Below are 20,832 nucleotides of genomic sequence, written 5' to 3'. Positions count from 1 at the left end.
GCCACAATGATTAGTCATTAAATACATTATGGATTTGGGGGTACAGGAAGACGTGGGGCGTATGTTCTGGGCACTCAAGTGTCTTTCACTATATGTTAGGATGTTTTCTGTGATCATGTGCAGATTTTCCTTTTGTTAAATTCAGAAGAAAAATAGGTGACCTGGAAGTAGGCTTGAAGGAAAAAAAAATCTTTTTCTGGACACTTGACCTACTTAGAATTATTTCTGAACAAAATGTTTCCTCTTAAAAAAAATTGACTTCTTTCCACATATAGGTCTTGTTCAGCCTCGGTGTCCCAGGAATTCAGTTTGGAAAAGTCACCGTGAACAATCCAGTGCTTTAAATTAAACGTTTCGCTTCTGTTGCTGTCAATATGGAAATGTGAGCCAGTATTGTGGATTGTTATTGTGTATTGTGAATACTGGGATACACTAAATAGTCTGTCCAGATTCTAAATAATGCCCAGCAAGTATTAAGCCACTATTGTCACTTTAACAGCTTTGCAGCAGGGGAAAATATTTTTGTGGAGAACATGTTATTTCAGTTGTTTTGCCCTACTGCTGGCATAAATGATGTTGTTCACATATACTGTTGCACAGTTTGGGAAGAGACAGTCACGTGATATCGAGGTTGAGTTGTGAGAGACTAAACCTAATTCTGTCCGTCGAAAAAGGAAAAGGAATTCCTCACATGTGCACAACACATGGACAGACAAGTGAGACAAACAGTGTCTGACGTCAAAAGTAGTTGTTCTAATTTTTGGTGAGATCGAGCTCTTACGTTCTAAATATCTAGACGATATGCAACATAGTTTAATGTGACTTAGTAATAGCATAATCTCTTTATTGCTTTATTTGAGTGGGTAGATCGATTGAGAAGAAATTCTCAGTTACAGAGCTAATACAGTGGCGACGCTGTAACATAGCAGGGCTTTAACTGGAATATACGGGCACCTTGCTAAATTGTACAACTGCAGTGTCCCATCTGGAATTTGAACCTGTGACTGGTCCAGAGTCCAGAACCCTCACCATTTCTCCACACTGCCACCAGTATGGCAAACAAATACTTGCAGGTCTGCATTTGAGATGTTTATATATGTATACAGTCTATTCATTTTTAACTGAAATATCCAGTCCTTGTATTTTTTGTTAAAACTGGGGTGGAATTTCATCATTTCCCTGGGCTTGAGAAAGAGTTGTTCAACCTGTTTGTTTTTAAATACTCCTTTAGGGGAAATCTTCATCTAACGATTATCATGAGCTTTTTTTTATGGCAGATTTTAATGAAGTTTCATAAACGACGTTTCCTGTCTGAAATGAAATGGCCATGACAGAGTCACTCACCACATCCCTCCTGTCCCCTTCCATGGATTCTCTTCCAGTCCCGTTCCTCTCGGCCGGCCTTGCTGGGAGGAGAGGTGGATAGACTGTCCGCTACTGTGGAAAATTCTTTGGCTTCTCCCATGGAAGTACGAAACTCACACGCAAAACATCAGAGTCACATGAAATCACATGAGATCACAACAACAGTATGTGATGCATAAACACACGGATAAATAAATAGGTAGTGGGTGAACTACATTTGTATACTTTCATTGAGTAGTTGTATTGCAGAAGGGACAAAGGATTTTTTATGAATGTTTTTATTTGAATTGGGTACCCTTTACCATCTTCCTGGTGGGAGCGTTATGAATTGAGAATGGAGTGGGAGTGTGGAATCGGCTGTGATGATTCTGGCCATTCTGAGAACTGTATTGTGATATACAGCACAGAGCTGGGGCTGCTGCTTCCCAAGTATTTTTCCTGCCATTTTCCCAGTCCTGGACAGTTTGGCTTTGCTTTTCAACCCTGGGTTTCCAAACCAAACTGTCATGTTAAATGCCAGGATGCTCTCAACAAGGCTTTTATATGCCATCTCTAGGACATTTTGACTGACATTAAAGTCTTTGAATTAAAAACCTCTGATTTGCTTTCTTAAAAATGTCTATATTCTCAGCATATTCTCCGCCAGGGGCTCTAGACCCCTTATGCCACTGAAGAGTAAGACCAGCTGCCATGAGAGACTGAAGCCTGAATACATTTTGCTGGCAATTCAAGAGCATATTTAATTGATAATTAGGAGTTTTTATCAGCACAAATGTAAATATACGTTGTCTGTTCACCAGCAATTGTTTACTACTGCTCGCAAAGTGTGTGTGACAGCAGTCCTGTTGTCCCTATTTAGCTCAAGGTTAAGAACAGACCTTCTTAGCTGGGGTCCAAGGGGACTATAAGTGGCCAGTGTTCAGGGGAACAGCTCACTGAGTTTCTGCCAGAATCTCCACTGGGCGTGCTGCTGGGAGTTGGAGACCGGCTCCAAGCTCTTGATTAGCATGATAATGAGCCTCAAGTGCACAAATTAACAAGCTAAACTGTCATGCTGACGGCAAAGAAAAGGAGAAGTCTGCTCTACACTAGCTGAGCAATGCCCAACACAAAAGTACTGGGGTCCGCTGCCACCAGTTTAACCTTGACCGAATTCTACTCTTCCTAAGAACTCTTGAATGAAGTGTTGTAGAGTTTATCTTTCTTTTCTGGCTTCTTGGGATTTAGAAGTTAAATGAGGGATCCTAATGGCTGGGGAGGAGATTCTGGAAGCTTGTACAAGTTCCTGGACTCTGGATTTTCAGTATCCCTTACAGCTGTTTTGTGAGCGACGTCCTTAAAACAGGTTCTCAGATGTTTTACTAGTTTACGGAAAAAACGCCCAAATTAGCACTATGGTGTTAACATACAAATTAAATAGTTTTTATTTATGTTTTTAATGGGAACAGCTTCAGTAGGGTTGATCACCTGTTGAGGATGTGTTTTGGAATACAACATTCATTGGCCTGTTCGGTACATATGCAGCTAGTAAACAGGAATCTTATCAGGCAAGAGTGTTTCTTGTCTCAGCATGTTCAGTGGGGGTAAAATAAGACTATATGTACTTTCTAGTTGCAGTTGATTTTAAGATGCTTTTCAACTGCTGCTGAATGGAGCAGTTTATTTTGTTAGATATAGCCTATGCCCTGGATGGTACCCTTACAGAGCAGACACATGGACAATTTAGAGATGCCTATTCACCTGAGTGCGCATGGCTCACTATTACACAAGCATGGCTCACTATTACACAAGCATGGCTCACTATTACACGAACATGGGCAAAACATGCAGACTCTATGCAGTCACAGCAAGACCTGGAGTCCTGCTTTGTGCTGCAATGGAAAGACTAACATTCCCCAGAAAGCACACGAAACAGAAGTGCAAGCACTTAGCCGGCCATATTGTATCCTGACATGGATAGTCACGATAGGATAAACTCATTGAAATTGAGCACGTTCACTTAGCTAATGGCCTTTAATTATTTAGGACCTTCAAGCGGGATTACAGATACTAAAAAATACTTTTTTTTGTTGAGTTCATTTGGGGTACTTAGCCTGCATGCCAACTTAAGTTAAATCATTAAATTTTAAACATGCATTAAAATCAAAAGCCATCTTAACAATTAGTGTTTATTCTGTCAATAATATACAATCCTTAGCTCATTATAGCCATGCTGGTAGGATTTTCCTTTTCAGCTGAACCCATTAGTGTTATTGTACGTCAGCTGTGGGACACTGTCCCAGTTACAGGAATGTTCTTCTTTTTTTTAACGTACCAGCCTGAAGGGCATTTTTTCTTCTAAGCACACGTCTGGCCTAGAGCCTAACGATATAGTCATGCTTGGTCTTGTGAATCTTCCTTCAGGGTCTGAGCTGCGCCAATGATTCTAACTTTGGTCACTGTCTACTGCCTTAATTTGTATCCACAGTATATACTCAAAGTGATGTTTTGTTTTTGGTTTTAGAGTGCAGGAATACTGGAATCCAGCAGTGCAGATTCTTGTTCAAAATATAGTGTTCCTTTACACTACATTTGTACTTTTATTCTGCCTTCTTATTTTTGGCTGTTTGCAAGTAGTAAATTATATTTCTGCCTTTTCACAAAGTGACCTAGCTCTTCAAAAAACAACATGGAATTATCTAGAGGTCAGTAGGAAATAAATTATTTACAGCACAATGCTCATTTAGCCCAGAGCTCCAGTAACATGGTTATGGAATATTAAGCTGGTATGCTTTTCATAATAGTTCAGTAGCAATGTACAGAACGATAGCCAAGTAAAATAAGACAGTGTGTAAATCTGGCCCATGTGATCTTCTCCGTGAATAATCTGCATTCGAATGAGGACCCAGCTGCAGCATGAGCAGGTTGGTACAAGTAAGAGTGGACGTGTGGCCCTAATTTAAAACGGCGAAGGGACTCTTATTCTGTACTTGAGGAAAGCCCTGCTTTCCTTGTGCTCTGAGCTCATGTCGCGGGGAGCCTCCTCTCCAGTGGATCCTCCGGAGTTCGCCTGCAGACCTTTCCCCCTGCTCTCGCCGCCGCTCCTTGGCTGGCCTGGGCCTCGCCCAGGAGCCCGCCTGCGTGCGCTGCGGGAGCAGCAGGAGGCCGAGACGCCCCCCCACGCCCACGCCCACAGGGTCGAGAGCGGAGAAGCTCCTGCCGGGAGCTCAGCTGGGCATGTTATTGAAAGTCAACACCCTTCCTGAGTCGCGAGAGGAGGGGAGGACAATGCTTTGAGGCCCTTTTTTTCTACAGAGACCTTGACATTAATACTGTTAACTGTCTTGGAAGTATCAGGAAGACTATAGATAGCATACATGCTGTGAATGTGTATGTATATAGACACTCTTAACCGTGCTTAACTGTTGCTTTTTTTCCTACTGGCACCGTGGGAATGCTGATCCATTTAGGGAGGATCTAACCTTTTCTTCTCTTTTGAAAAGCCTTCTCAGACGCAGTGTCAGTACTGTGTCGCACACTGCCCTGTTTCTGATTCATGAAGGTGCCAGTTCTGGTATATCAGGATACTGTTTGGTGTGGCCAGCAAGAAATATTTACAAAAAAGAATGTTTTTTGAGTCCTATTTAGTAGTGGGACTAAAATTGTCTGAACAGGTGGCAGTTGCAACCAGTCAGGATTTGATCTTTTATCGTAATGGGATACATGTTGCTTTTGGTCAGAGTATCAGTCCTGCAGTTTTAAAATCAGGTTGGAACGTAGATACAGGAATCACCCCTATAGTCTGTTTCCAGGATTACAGAGTATACATTTCATGGAAAAGGTAACAAATTATTAAAGTTCTGGGAATTCCTTAGGTAGGACTGAATCATTTTGAAAGCTGCTTTAAGGTGGCATGAGTTATAAATGCTAAATGTTGTCTTGATGTGGTTCAGCATACACCTTTACCATGCAAACTCTTGCATTTAGAAAATTAATCACTGTTTTACAAGCGGCAGGAATTGTGGTCATTTTCTTTAGAAGGAGTAAAGAGCAGTGATCCATTGGTAAAGAGTTCTAGTTTGTGGTTCAGATTTTGACTGAAGAACAGCGTGCATTTAGGACATAAGCTTGTTTTGTTTTGGTTGTGCTGCAAGCTCTCTGCCACTTACTGTTCAAGCTGCCAGCCCAACAGTAAAAAGGGACCCAAGCTGTGTCAAAACAGTGTCAAATGTCAGGTGTCTCTCTAGGTAGAAGTTTTAGATTCATTGAGACACTATAGGAGATTAACCTTTATAACAGTAATAATGCAACTGAAGTAGGAAGGTTAATCTGATAGCCTACCCAAGGGACGGGCAATAGTACTGTGCTGTTTGTGAAAACAGAGCGCAGTGTTATCAGGAAAACAGAGTGCACAGTTGATGCACAATTGATTCTTCTGTTTAGCTAATTATTTTGTTGAAAGTGTTGGTTCTGGCGTGGGTGGTATTACCTTATAATCACATTGATGTGACCAGGCTGAACCTATTATTTGAGCTGGGTGTTGCTTTTGGATGGATATATTCTTGTCTGTCTTGGCTTTGCCCGACATAAAATGATTGTAATTATATTTTTTTTCTAAAAAGAGCATGTCTCAAGTGTTTCAGGGATGTGAAATGTCGAAATTTCACAAGCCGGCAAACCAGCTTTTGCAAAATAATAGTTTAATTAGGTCTCTGAATATGACCTTCATTATCTCCCCACAGGACAGAGAGCCCAAGACTGCATTAATCTGTGCTTTTTATTTTCTATCAGAGATTGGGAGGAAATCATTTTTCACCACAGTGGTAAAATCGAGATGAGTATCTGTAAGGGTGGTTATTGTCTGCTTTTCTTGTTTTGTCATCCACGCCACAGAGATGTCAGTGCAAGCTTTCATCCAGTGCTAATTGGGATTCTATCACAGTAACATTTTCCCCCCTTCGCCTCTATGGAAACACAAGTCCACAATTGTTACAACAGATTGTTTTAGTTGTTTAAAGGTCAGACAGAAGTGGGAGGGGTTCCAGTTGCCCAGAAATGCTAACCTTAAAATTCCTGTTATCAAGCACAATGTCTTAGAGAATCTCTGTTTTCCACTCTTGTTCTAAAGTCTGTAAGGCACTACACACAAAGCATAAATGTGTGGCATGAATGTTGCACGCATTCAAAGATGAAACATTTGCTGGCGCTCCCAAGCTACATTTTAGTGATAAAGGACAACTAATACATGCTTTGCGGGTGACCCCTAAAATAGGGTGTTATGATAATATACTGGTAGATAGCACACAAAAAGATTATCTTGCATATATCCATAAAGCCAGTATGTTACAGCCAGTATCAATGGATGCAGTGTATTAGAGCAAAAGAAGTCACTAATAAGAGGATGCCATTCTGTAGCATTGGTGGATGTTCTAATCCACAAAGAGTACAAAAAAACCACACCACTGAAAATCAGTTTTTTCTAAGATGGAAAGGGGGGGAGCATTTCATTTTTACTGTGTTTCCTTTTCATTTTCTTTTGAGGTGGGAAATACAACATCAAACAAAAGACACGATTTCCAGTGGAAGGAAATAACGCCCCCCAGTGTATGTGCACACTGCAGAACAGAGCCAGGCAGCTTATATTGAGGTTGTGAGTCCTGGAATGACTGAAGACCATCCACGTTCATATTATCTGATCCAATTTGAATCTCTTGATAACTCTTTACAAGTGAAGCAGACATAAAGGGCTCTACCTGTGAGGAGTTCATTATTGACAGAATGGGAATGCCGTGTTTTCTGGGACTTTGAATCTTTCCACCAAATATTTATTTCCGTGATTATGGAGAATAATGTAATCTACAGTGTCTAAGGGGTGATGTATATTTTTAAGGAAATCTATAGCATATGCTTTGGCATTAAAATCACCCCCTGAAACTGTCTGCATTGCTTAGACTGTCTGAACCCTAGATTCTACTTCTTGGCTTTCTTTTCTTAGAATGCTGTCCAAGATTATGTTAACGGTGGTCTGTGATGACCGGATTTGGCATACATTACTTTACATAAGATAAATATTAAATGCATGTTCACTGTTACAAATGCATGAAGTACTGTGCAACGTAGGTGCACGTACAGTATAATAAAGGAAATCATTTGCAATGTGCAGAAATAGTCTATCCCTTCGATAATTGTTAGTCTTATGCTTTACATAAATCTGTTCTGCACATATAATTTATAGTTAATTAACCCATTAACTTTAATAAGTGCTTTGCAAGGATGAGGATTTATACAAGATAATGATGTCCTTTTGATTGAACAGGCTCCCTTGGGATTGTAAAGGTAATCTTTTTAAATACTGGCAAACAAGCCCACAGTTTCCACATGATTTTGCAAAGTATTCAGTGTTTCCAGTTTAATACTGCATCTGTACTGCTGTGTGGGTCATCGTCAAGGATTCATGTGATGCACTGGTGGTGTTGCGGAGATGAGATACTGTAGGACACAGAGCTCCTGTTGTTCTAAATGTCTTAAAGGCTCTTCTGTGCAGGACACTTGGCCATAAGTTGAATTTCTTAAAGTACGTTTTGTACTCGATGGGTGATTATTTTTAAAATACAAACATGTTACTGATAAAAAGTAAATTCCCTTATGGTGCATAGAGTTTTGAACTATAAAAGGCTTGGAGGTTAGCTTAATTGACAGTTTAGTCATTAACAACTTGTTAGATTGGAAATGAAGGAACATAGCTCCGGGTTTCGTGAATTGCTTCTCACATGCTTTTACAGTATTTTGTTTATGACTGGTAGTATATTCTCTGCGTGATTCTCATATTAGAATTCTGTTTGGCGTCTGCGGTGATTCAAGGTTAATAGCCTATAAAATTTCAGTTTTGCGTGTTTTCTCTCATAAAGAAATTGCAGAAATGTAAATGTAAAATCCAGTCACTCTCTTTAGAATCAGCGATTCATTCTACATTTACAGTTTGCTTTCTGTAAGTACGCCTATATTATGCCCATTAAGAATGTACAGGAGGTGTGCTCCTCTGTGAAACTAAACTATGTGGTGAAATGATTATGAACAACAGCTCCACATCTGAAGCTGATGGACAGCCAAAACTCTCCTTTTAAAACTACGAAAGCAAAGTGCTTCTGCAGAATGGCATCTTTGTGTATGGGCAGTTTAAAATACCAGAATGTTTAGAGACCTTTTGAAGTTACTAATCTTCACATCCCTGTTGGAACCATTTTCCTCTTCGGAAGGAGTTGCTAAATTTAAGACTTTTTTTAAATTTAAAAAGGAAATGCGTATTCTCACAGAGAATACTACTTTTCAGTATAGTCTTAGGAGGCCAGAATTACTCTACTTGAGAAGAAACAAAACTGTTATACCTTAAAATGACCTGATAGTGTGTGAATTGGTACAATCGATGTGATGTTGTTAAACATTCTTAAGTCATCTGAACTTTTCACCTACTTTCTTATATTCAGATGTTCTAAATAGATTACAAATGAGAGGATTTTTAATCTTTGGATTATCTTGCTCGTATGGTTGCTGATAACTGGACAGGATGCTTAGATCAATAAGCTGTTTCTTGGAAGATGCCAGAAATCTGCCCTTACAACATGACTAGACTTTTTTTTCCTTACTGTCACAACTCTTTGTGCAAAAGATAAATCTCCTGTTTATCATCACTATTAAAGTTAAGATTGTGATTTCGATCAATTCTTTTTGTATGTCTGTAACCAGACTCATCAGTCAGACTGAGGCCTTCAGAAACAAAACATATTCAAAAGATTTACAATAGTCAAATTTTAAATTAAAAGCTGATCAGTTGACAATAAATGTCCAATAAGCAAACAAAAAGCTAGAACTGCGATAAGTTAAGGGAACCAATTATTCTGTATATTATAGTATTAATACTTCACATTTTATTACCTAAAAGATTATTTGATGAAACCGACTTTTAAAATGTTCTTTGGTTTTTGTCATAAACAAGAGGTTTGAAGTTTGTGGATGAGAGAGAAGTGCAGCTGGGAGTAAATCACTTTCCACCCGGTTTGAAAATACTTGGTGGGTTAACAAGTCGATATACTGTGACTTTTTTTTTTGACTCACCTAGATTACCTATTGTTGTCTGGAATGAAATAGGAAAACATCTGTTCTACTGACGCGGTATAGGTGGGGTTGCACCAATTTGCTGTCAGGGGGATGTACCGTGTCTCTGGAGTAGATTGTAATCAAGTTGTTCCCCTTGGCAGTATGTTAGGTAATCTTGCATGTTTCAGCTTTGGCAGGAGCACAAGATTCCACTTTGGAAAGGCTCCTGAGGGAGCAGTATGAAAGAGTAAGACTGCTCAAGTCGTGTCTTACTTGCACCCGCAGTCAGCCTGGCAGACAGACACTTGTCCTGAAGTGGCGTCGCTGACTTGGTTGACTTACTAGGAACCTTGTTAACCTCCGGGGCTTGTGAAGAGCATTTTAAGGCTGTGTCCACACTAGAAAAGCCACAGTATGTTGTAGAGCTGCAGGCTGAGTAGTCTTTCTTATGTCTGTTGCTGTCTGCACTCATTGATATGAAGGGACTCCACTGGAAGGAAACCGGGACCTGTTGGGTTCTGGAGTGTCGACTGCAGGTAACTGTGCCACCTCTTCAGTGCTGATGCCTCCCGAGGTGGTGTGGCCGGTTCCATCTTACAGCCCTGAGCTCAACGGTGTGGTGTCTCACGTGACGGTGCACCTGGGAGTGCGATCAGGCATGAAAACGGGCGCGAGCGCCACCGTGCCCCGACCGACATGTGTGAAACTCCTCGAAGATTGACCTTGTCGGTGTCGCTGGAGGTGCCGCATGGAGGTATTGACCAGAGGTGCTGGGTCACAAACCAGCCTGGTGAAATGCAGATTACGGTTAGCGAGGACCGGAGCAACAGGGCTGGGATCTGGCACTTGTGACGCTTTCATCTGCACATGGGGCATTTCAGGCAGAATACTTTGCTCTGGTGGTCAAAACCGAGATGCCCTTCTCTGTGCTTTCCTTCCCAAGATATTCCTTTGGTTGACCTGCTGTTAGAACCTTACTCTTCTGAATGTAACTGAGGGGCTTTTACAGGTTTTTAAGACTGGGGCACATTTTCAAAATGTGGTAATTTGTTTGAACTTAATTGCTCTGAGTTTTGTGGATTGACCTAGGCAAAGCTTTGCTTGAATGGAATCATCCGTTCTCATTTGGAAGTGGAAAAAAGCTTGTGGCGATGGGGCTCGTCTTAACAAAAAACAATCGCAGGAGGAATATTGACCTGGCTTATCTGTCATCAGCTGGCTTTCTGTCAGTCCTTGCTTTCGCTTCTCCCCGTGTTTGTAGACTGTTCTGTGTAGACAATGTTGGGCACTATTAAACGACTGAAGAAATCTAAAACAGATTTTCAAGAAGGAAACATTTGAATCTAAAGAGAAAAGCTGGCAAGACTGCGCCTGTGTTGTTCGTTTGGCGAACTTATCTTGAAGGACATTGCAATCAAGTCTCGTCTTGTGCAGTCAGACTGACACGGCTGCCCTCCTAACAGTTGACAGCCTTAATAAACTTGATGTACCGGGTTAGTGCTTCAGTCACACACACACATGCACGCGCGTGTGTGCAGACCTCCAGGCATTCCTTTCAACAGCTCTGCTTTGAGCAAACCAGCTATTTCAAATGCGCACACAAGCAGAAAAAAAGGAAAGGAAGAGAGAGGGCGGTAGCTTAGCTTAAGCTGCATCCTATAGGAACTGGGGTGTTGAAAATGGGCGTTAGCTTGAGGTAGGGACTGACTCACAGCAGCAACATCTGTGCCTTTGCTCTGGGCTTCACTGCTGTGGAAGCCATCGAGTGGCCTTTTGTTTTAGTGTAAACTAGGAAATGGCTTTGGAAGGCTGAGTCCGCTGGGACAGGAGAGATTGTTCGTGCTTTCTGCTTCTCCCACAGACCTGTGTCAAAGGATGTGTCAGATCTGGAGCAGGTTCTTCAAGGGAGCATTCTAAAGAGGCATTTGCTTTTACCTGTTTTCAGGATGGACCACTGGGAGATGTAACTCGTGGACCCCTCTGCCTGCAGGTAGAGAAATGCATTGTTTCTGAATTCAGTTCTAAAAAGATGTGATTGTCATATCACTCACAAAAAGATCTGCTGTCAGCTGGGAAATATGAGGATGGTTGTCCTTTCAGTGTTCAACTGATAAATGTGCAGTCACTTGAAATGCAGACTGGGAATTTTAGCTTTCACAGTCTGTTTTTATGAGGGAACTAATCATTTTATTATAAGAATCATTTGCCTATTAAGTGGTTCTTAATGGCCCACAATGTCTTCTAGATAAAGAGCTGTGGTACTGTATTTTTTCTCGTCTTTTGCTTTAATGGGATACGATATGTTTGACCCTGTTGGGCTTGATGTTGATTTTAATATTCTTTTTCTTTCTAAGTGTTTTTTTTTTGGAAGAAAGGACCCGTTTTACATGGTGCCCTGGGTGAAATCCTTTTAATGGGGTAACCCTTTACTTTTTGCGTGCTCTCATTCCAGTAACTCAATCATCAGCTTACGTTCTGATAGGCAGTAAACCTTTGAAGAATGACTGCAGTTATCAGCGGTGATGTTTTTAATCAACAGATATGCTGTGCTTAAAATAGAAGAGGGTGCCATGTTGTAGAGAGGAGCCTTCAGACTGCTGAGGAGTGTCTTTGTTCATCCATGTGCTGTTTCTGTGAACTTTGCATTTATAAATATTCAGTAAAGTAGCAGAGATGACCTCATACATTTAAAATGGAAATGAAAAGAAAAGGAAAAAACATCAGCTATGTATTGAACTTCTTTGCACTACAAAAGGCTTCTTTAACTGGGGCATTCTGGATGGAATGAAACCTCCATGCATTTTATTCTGGGGTGTGACTGCTGAGATAAGGTCAGTGAGAGACAGTTACCTTGAAACTACAGTAGTTGCATGGCTAGCCTCAAAATTTCTTAAATTCCTCTGAACCAAAATGGCTTTTTGTGACAAAGCAGATTTAAAATCTGCTATTTCAGGTTGGTGGCATAGGTTAAATGGCGACACCCTGCTAACAGAGTCTTGTGGCTTGGGACTGGCTAGATAAGAGGGCAGAGTACCCTTCTGCCCCCACCAAACAAACGTCTGTCTGAACAGCAGCTACCTTGACAGTACTACTCTGCAGTCTGGCAACAAACTTCCAAGCTTTCCATGCAGATGTTTAAAACAGATCCATTTATTTGACTCTTGCCAAAAATAAATAAAAATTGATTTTTCAAATTGATTCACTAAAACACTTAATGTAACAGATTCTCTTGTTGCACATTATGCCAGAAATGGGAGAAACAAGTATTTTCTTATGGAGAATTCCTAGGTATTGTGGGCGTTTTAATCTATATTGGACCCGACTTTAATAAACCACGGAGCTCCTAAATGCCTGGTTAAGGTGAGGTGTCCGTGCACTTGCAGACTGACATGAGAGTGTTCCTGTTGGAATACAAAATATTTTTGTTTGTTTTTCAAATATTATGGTGATATTTCCTCATGTTCAGAGGCAGAAAGCAAGTTTATTTCAGCACTTGGAATGGTCTGACAACGCCTGTGTTTGGAAGCATCTTGCTTTGAGAAAGTGAGAGAAGGAAAGTATATTGGTGAGTTCAGTTCGAAAAGAATTCACTGAGCCTTCATATCCATTTAGCACTTTTGCTGTGTTGTATTGTAGCATGATTTACAGCTGCAGATTTACAGTTATTTTGCTAAACAGAAACATTGCCTTCAGCATACTAATGTTGAGCAATCTCTGTGTGTGTGTTTTATATTCTTGCTCTTGCATGTTGAGGTGTCATCATGATATCCAATACATTATTAACGGTTGTACTGTAATGTCGGGGTTGCCTTTAGATTGCGTTGAGGACTGGGATAGGTCTCGGAAATTCAAAGTCAAATGGCAGACTTGTCATTTTACCAGTTGTCATGGAACAGTAGCTCCTGTGACCTTTTCCTCAAGTTCTGCGGTAATTCTTGTGTCTTTGTGTATTCGCATAAAAGGTGATACTAAGCCCCACTGATGGAGAAATAGGCTGATATTTGCCAAGGAATTTAAACTTTGACTCTGGATATAAAGGCCTTTGCAGCCCAGTTCAGTAGGTTATTAGCAACAGCAAAGTCTAGCCATTTAAAAGAAAATCCCTTTTTTGCCGAACACTCTTTAGTAAATATTAATAACAGCTTAGTATATGTACTTTAAGCTGCTGAGCATGCACATCAGGCAGCTATTGCCATGGTAACAGTAGTAGAGGGCTTTTTTCGTAACACCCTACAATGCATAAATATTCAGTATGATTTGATGTTGGGGCTCTACCATTGGCAGCAGCAAATTCATTAGAGGCTTAGCTGGGAAAACTCATTACTCACGCCGGTCTCTCGCAATCTTAACGGCTTGTCCCTCGGGATTAGTCATGAAACAGGAAGCAGCGAGATGGAAAAATCCTAGCAACCAAGGATCGGCAGCGCCTTCAGCACATCAAGGTCACAGCACTGATCTGCGAGGAGCGGCAGTGTCGGGGGAAAAAAAAAAACAGCTCGGGTGCATTGGGGTGATGAGGAACATTTCGAATTTGCGTAGAATTTGAATTCAGCCACCTTAATCGGCGTAAGGTGTTTATTCCCCTGGCAGTGTGTCTCCTCTCCCTTTTTCTGTACGGTGGAGAATCCGGACGAGGCGTGAGGGTTTTTTTTTTTACTGCACTTCTCCCCCACCACCACCACCCTTTGGAACAGGGAATGAAACATTCATGGAGGTTTCCAGTCAGTGGGGATGTGGAGCGTTTAGATGTCACCGATTGTCATCAAGCTCTTCTGCTGCCAGAGTTCCCAGTGCTGGACACGAGCAGGAAGGGGTCGGTGCATGAAGCAGAACGAAAACCAGCCATTCCCAAAATAAAACCTGCTATTGTTTTCTGGACCCCCCCCCCCCCCCCCGGTGCGGGCTTGTCACCCTTCAATCAGCTGCAGGAAATCTGCACAGAGGGAAGATTTTAGAGACTGCACCAGTGAAGGCAGTGTGTTCCAGCTCTAATGTATAGTATCTTCCCCCAAAGACTCCTGATGTGGGATTGGTCTCTTCTCTTCGCCGTTTAATTCTCTGTGCCTGGAACATTTGACTTTCATGAAATTACATGAAATTAAACCTATTTGTTTGCTTACAGTTTCACATTTCAGGCAACGTGGAACACCATTGTTTTGTGTTTTAGTTCTCCAAACAGTTATAACAGTATGCTGTAGTTCATAACGATGCTACTAGATTTTCAAAGGCATGTCAGCTACAGGTGACACACCAATAGTGCTCTTCCAATTTAAGCTCCTTATCTATTAATGGATGCACACTGCTTCACAAAGTGGATGTTGGATACATTCTAAAGATCCCTTATGGAGTGGCATAGTCTGTACACTTTCCATTTCTCATTGAGGGGTAGTACTTCTCTGCACTGGGCAGAAGGACTACAGGAGCACAGGCCTACTTTGACTTGAACAGAAAGCGTTGAAAAGTGGCACAGTATTGACATGCCACTGGCGGTGATGTTGGCATCATGGCTATGCTGTGGTACGGTCCATGCCAGAGGTTATAGCAGAAATTCATATGCAGTGTTTTTGTTTGTACTGGGGGGTTGCTTAGCTACACCTGTCGAACACAGATCTATATCTACATTTGTGTAACTGCGGCTTTTATTTCTGTTAGGAGAACTAACTATTGCTTCATACTTCTTATATACATCATACTAAACCTCGTAGAAAGTGTCTTTTTCTGTTAATACTCATATTTAGAAATGCCCAGGTCACAATAATCCACATAAAGTAATGGATACAAGAACATCCTGTGTTATAATAAGTTTCAGATGTTCTAGTGTCTCAGTAGCCCCAAAGCTAAGACTTCAGTCTGCAATCAGTAAGTAAAAAATGGAAGTTACATTTTCTAGTTTCAGTTTTTCAGGTCCTTCTATGTGATTTATAAAATGGATTTTGAATATCAAAATAATAAAAGCTCTCCTTTTTTCACTGTGAGGAAAAACTTAGAAATTGCGCCTCACCTTTATATTTTAATTAAATGAATATTAACATAAAAATACATTTCCAAAATATTATGAATAGTTCACTGAGATAAATTGGGAACTATTGACAAACATTTGACTCAATAATTTATCATGTACAAACCACTACAAAAGCCAAAACTGTTTTATTAAAACTCACAGTGCTTTGCAACACATCACTAGGTGCAAATTATGACATTTTATTTTTCAGATATTCTTTACACTAAATTAAAAAAAAGGTTTTTAGTTTGGACAAGTAACTTGTAGATGTTACTGCGGTTTCATAGAAAATGTTCTTAACATTGTAATTTTTAATCCAATAAATATAGATTTATTTAAAGCTTAGGGTGTATTCGTTTAGCAATTCCTCATTGTGATTGCAGCCAGTATTTTCCTTAACAGAGAAAATCTCGGAGTAAACCTGCCCTGCCTGGAATGAACCTAACCACTGCTGCTGCTGATGAATTCTAAAGGGTCAGTGATTCAGGCAAGCCTCAGGAAATTCTTGAGAGCCAGTCATTTGGTCATCCGCTTCAATCAGTAATCTATGGATTGAGGGATCCAATTAATTTGGTGTAAATCTGTTAGAAACCTAAACATTCCATAATATTAAAGTACTACATTTGTGTGAAATCTCCTTGCAATCAGAAGCGAACATGTGTTCGTGAACTTTGGAAGTGTTTTCTTCACAGAGGTGTTCTGGAGAGTATACAGTATAGTTTACAGTCACAGTTTAAGGTAGCTCTGTTTTAATAACATGAGAACGATTACAAATGACAGTAGGCCATTCAACTCATCTACCGCATTTTGTAATAAGTAGATAATTGCTCTAAGAATTTCGTCCAGCTGTTTTGCAAGATTCCAGGGTGTTGTCTTCAGCAACAAGGCTCATGGCTTATTCCATACTACAATATTCCTTTGGATACAGACATGCCCCCTGGTGAGGTTTAAAACCTTCTGCATTGTTTAGGTGACTTTCATTATTTTAATCACCTGAGTTATTTATGAATTAAGGGGGTACTTTTAGTGAATGTTTTCTTTTGTGATTGTACTGGGGAGGAGGAAACAAGAAATCCGGGATTTTGAATTCTTTGCATCTCTTTTATAGACTGCTGTGCACGCTGAGACTGTCTGCCTGTGTGTAGAGTATCTACGGTATAGAAAGCCCTGTAGCATCAAATGGGAAATGTACTGTTCTAGAACAGTCATTGCTAGTAGCTTTGTTGTCCTCAGTCATAAACAAAATGGTATTGCAGTTTCAAGCAGTTGTGCTGCTGTCATTCTGCCAACAGGCTGTGTGACATTTTTATAATGCTGTATTCTCAAAAATATAGAAACCTTACTAGACTGGAAATTTAACCTACGTAGCTGCGTTCAATTTGTACTGTGAGGTATAGTGCAGATACGCTTTCTAAGTGGTGGTCAAGGCCTTGTAAAAATTTAAACAGGTATCCTTGTTATGCATAATTGATTATAAATTAATATATTTTGAGAACACTAGTAGTAAAAAAGAGGAGTCCCTGAATTATTTTTACATTCTAAAAAAAGCTTTTATGTAAGCTGTGCCTTCAACAAACAGCTCCCATCAACACTGTAAAGATATTCCAGTTTAACGTTAAATTGTTTCTTAAGCTTCCCACAACATAAAGCCAATATCTTGGACTTCCCATTACTAATCATCCTTCTTCCTTTGAAAATCTAACTCTGTTGGTATTTTGGACTTCCTAAATTGAAAAGGGCATCTTTATGGTTATGTTCTGTGATTCAGGAAAAGTCAAACATCATAAAGCTAAAATACTGCCTCAGCTAAACTGAAAAAAGAACATTCCTCTTTGGCTTTTTGGTCAGTCTAACTTTGAATTAAATGGTCATAAACTCTCTCGTAGAATGGCTTTGATTGAACTTATTTTTAGTTAAGGCTTGTACATTAAATATTTTTTTAATTTTTAGCTGTTTGTGATTATATTAGACTAGACACAAACCCCTATGACGTCAGTACTGGATGATTGTGTGTTACTGTAAATTGGCATTGTGAATTTGATTCTGAAAATCCAAAATAAAAAGCTTAATTTAAGATTGTGTATATAATACTGTATTGAGAAAATTCCCAGTTTTCAATCCTGTAATACAGCGGTTCAAGTAGGGAGCTGCGTCAGCATGCATAGTCTGCAGAGGAACAGGTAAAGGTTTATTCCCTGCTGCAAAGAAAAGAGAGAACGTTTTGTAATGTAATAAACCTTTACCTGTTCCTCTGTAATGCAGCAGCAGCTTACAGTGCTGTAAATCAGATGTTATATTCTAATGGGTGAAAGGGAAGAAATAAGTAGTATCCAAATTTAGGTTTCTACCTTCTTTCCCATTTTATGATGTATATGGCTATTTCTGAATTGTGTCTGGTTTCTAACTTCTATATATATAGAGTACAAAACCATATTCCACAAAATATTTGTAAGCAATTACTTTAGGGTCTCACAGAGCAGGAGTAAAAATGAGATGATAGGCGACCTCACTGATAATTATCAGTGCTGTTCTGACATGGCTGAGCTGGTGAAGGAGGTCTAGTGCTGTTTGCACCTGCTGCCCTAAAAACTTTCACAGCGCTCAGCCTCTCAAGAACACAAGAATGGTTAAAAAAGAGAGGAGGCTGTTTGGTAGTCAGTTGCTAATTGACCCGATCCCCTCCAGTCATTCCTTGAAAGAAACCAGGCTTCTGTCCTCAACAACATGGCTGGGTGGCTTGGTCTTTGCTCTCACAATACTTTTACTATTTTGGCAGCTGGGTCCAAGGCTTTTGATAAAACTGACTAAAATGGTCTTTTGATTTTAGACTACAACGCTGTGCTGTACATTGTGTTTCTCCAGAAGCCGTGCATGTGGTCTGTTTTGTTCTGTAATTGTTTCTGTATCCCTCTCCTCGGAGATGGAGTTTAAATAAATAAAGGACTTGTTAACAAATGGTCTTTGCGGTTGATCTGAGATCAATACCAGCCTGCTTTTTGCCACAAAATAAACTATTTTAGGATACGTCTTTAAGAAAAATACATGATAACTTCCATCTAGCCTGTCTGGTAATTAACTTTTAAGTACCAAATGGGTGAGTATTGTAGCGCACTAATAACAGCTTGTTGGAAGATAAGGTGTGTAAATTTTTTTCTGAAGTGAAATGTGTTTTAGAAAAGCTTGAGGTAGGGTCAGGGATAGTGGTGCCTGCAGTATTTGAACTGGCTTGATGAAAGGCAGGTTGGAATGCATTTATGAGCCACTCTGTTTTGTTCTTAACATTCCTTCCATATAGATTGAGGTTGTGCAGTTGAAGTTCTCTGTTGTGAAAGCATGTTTCAGTGTCGATTATCTTAAATGATCCCCCAACTTAAATAACAGTGTAATGGAGGAGCCAAGCTGTGCTGAGACATTTAGAGCATTTCAGAACACAGTTTGAGATAAGTCAAAACAGAGCTGAATTAGACCTGTCATGGTTTTGTGGTTCTCTTTAAAGTAATCATTAAAAAATGATGGCACACAAAGGAAGTATGGCACAAGCTTTCTTATATTTTGTTATACAATATTAAGGTGATTATTTAAAATCATTTGAGCAGAAAAAATCTGTTTCACTTGTTTGCTAAAGGGAGGATGGTCCTGAGTATAGTGTAAAATTGTAATACACCCCATAACAGCACTTGTTGCATTACTGTTAAATTACCATTTAATAATAAATGATTTAATTTCAGTCGATGATCCGTGAAGAAACCATTTAGTTAAATGAAGTTACCAGATTAAGTCTGAAGACAATAATTTTAAGGCAAATATTCAACACAAACACTCACAATAAATATCACTGTCCCTTGAGTTTGAATAAGGAGATTCTGCACTGCTGTAGCTTTTTTTTTGCCAAACTGCATATACCATTATATAACATATATATATATAAGAAGTGAGAAGAGGGGTTGTATTGTTTGGGGTATAATCTGACATCTGGATGTTATGGAGTGAGGTTTGTGTACGGAGCTTATGGGATTTGCACTGGGAGGATTCAATGGGTCCTGAATATGTTAGGGCAGGTTGCACTTTCTAGATTGCTAGAGTTATACCTCGGCATGGGAGCTCAGAATGTATGGTACCACTGATGTGCTCGTTAGACAAGGGTGTTTCAACTTGTGTCAGATTTGAAAACACATAAACCAGTATATACTTTCATATATATACTTTATATTTTCAGTGGCACAACCATGTTTTAAGAACTTTGAACATGGGTCCGTACTACTTTCATTTTCTTACTGTGTTTTAGGATTTTATTCTCTGTTGTGGTGCATTTCCTTTGCTTTGTGCTTGTCAATTTAAAATGACAAGTGTTAAATGTAATTACAGGGTTCTTGTAGAAGGCTCCAATACACAGTCTAACTGAACTGAACAAAACTGAGCTACGTAAGGCTTAAAATGTGCACCTTAACAATGTCTTAGTTTGAAGGTATGAGGAAAATGAGTGTTCTCTCAGAGTAAACAAGCAGGCACATCAGCTGTCAAAATGCAAACTGGTTTACTGTAAAATAGTTCCACTGTGGATCAGAGTCATTTAAATTTAAGTTAAACTGGCAGATTCAGTGTCACAAAACAAGGAGGATAACTCTTACACAGTTTAAAGACTGAGAAATCAGTAGTTGTACTGAATAATCTGGAGTACATCAATTTAGTTCTCATAAATTGGCCAAAGGATAGTTTAAGAGAGTTTAAGTTTAATCCGTTAATTTTTTAATTTAAGAATGGGGAAAGACAATTTTACATTTCTCACTCTACCCTAAAACAAAGCAGTTTGCATGACCTGCATTTGGAGTAAATATTCACTTTACTTTCAGTCTGCTTTTTCAGTCTGTCTGGTAGTTGTGCTTCCCACTGCTATTTCTGCTAAGACAAAAATATCTGAAAAGTAGTACTCACGTTTTCAGCAAACGAGAGTTTTGCATGATATGTGTGTTTAATGTACAGCCAGAGCCACTGCAATAGATCATGATAAAGAAACCTCAACCCCTTCAAGCCCACCAGGATGAGTCCAGCTCAACCTGGCAGACATCTCTCCTCCCATCAGTCTCCCACTGCTGCCAAGCTGGAGGAGTGAACTCTGACTCAATGCATTGGTACAATGTGCTGCTTCTGGAACTAAAAATAATCTCCTTTTTGTATAAAATCGATTTTTTAATTATAATGTGCTAAAAATATAAGTAATGCTGTAACCGATGCTCCGTGATTATAAAGTGTGTTGCTGTACAAGAAAGCTGTAAGGCAATGATCTCCAGTCTGCACGGTGCTTAGAAAATTGTGGCGGCAGATTTCTACACCGCCTGGAGCTGATGAGCTTTTAGCAGTTGCTCTTAACGCCTCGACTATGATGCACATTGGCT

General features: G+C 39.8%; 1 protein-coding gene across 4 annotated transcripts in view; it reads left to right on the top strand.

Annotated features, from left to right (window-relative positions):
- daam1a (dishevelled associated activator of morphogenesis 1a) overlaps window positions 1-20,832 on the top strand; it is an 87,272-nt gene that overhangs the window by 12,782 nt on the left and 53,658 nt on the right. The window contains exon 1 of one of the 4 annotated variants that reach the window (XM_088924594.1): window positions 11,151-11,428. The exons of 2 other annotated variants lie outside the window; for them this stretch is intronic. The gene's annotated coding sequence lies outside the window, so the exon portion shown is untranslated. Of the gene's footprint in view, window positions 1-11,150; window positions 11,429-20,832 lie in introns of those variants that run through there. One more of the 4 variants, XM_088924593.1, reaches the window with a different exon arrangement.

This window comes from Atractosteus spatula, chromosome 9 (assembly GCF_055471065.1).
Source record: "Atractosteus spatula isolate fAtrSpa1 chromosome 9, fAtrSpa1.hap1, whole genome shotgun sequence".
In the NCBI taxonomy this organism is placed as follows: Eukaryota; Metazoa; Chordata; class Actinopteri; order Semionotiformes; family Lepisosteidae; genus Atractosteus; species Atractosteus spatula.
The sequence above is the reverse complement of the archived record's forward strand: the minus strand, read 5'-3'. Positions and strand labels throughout refer to the sequence as shown.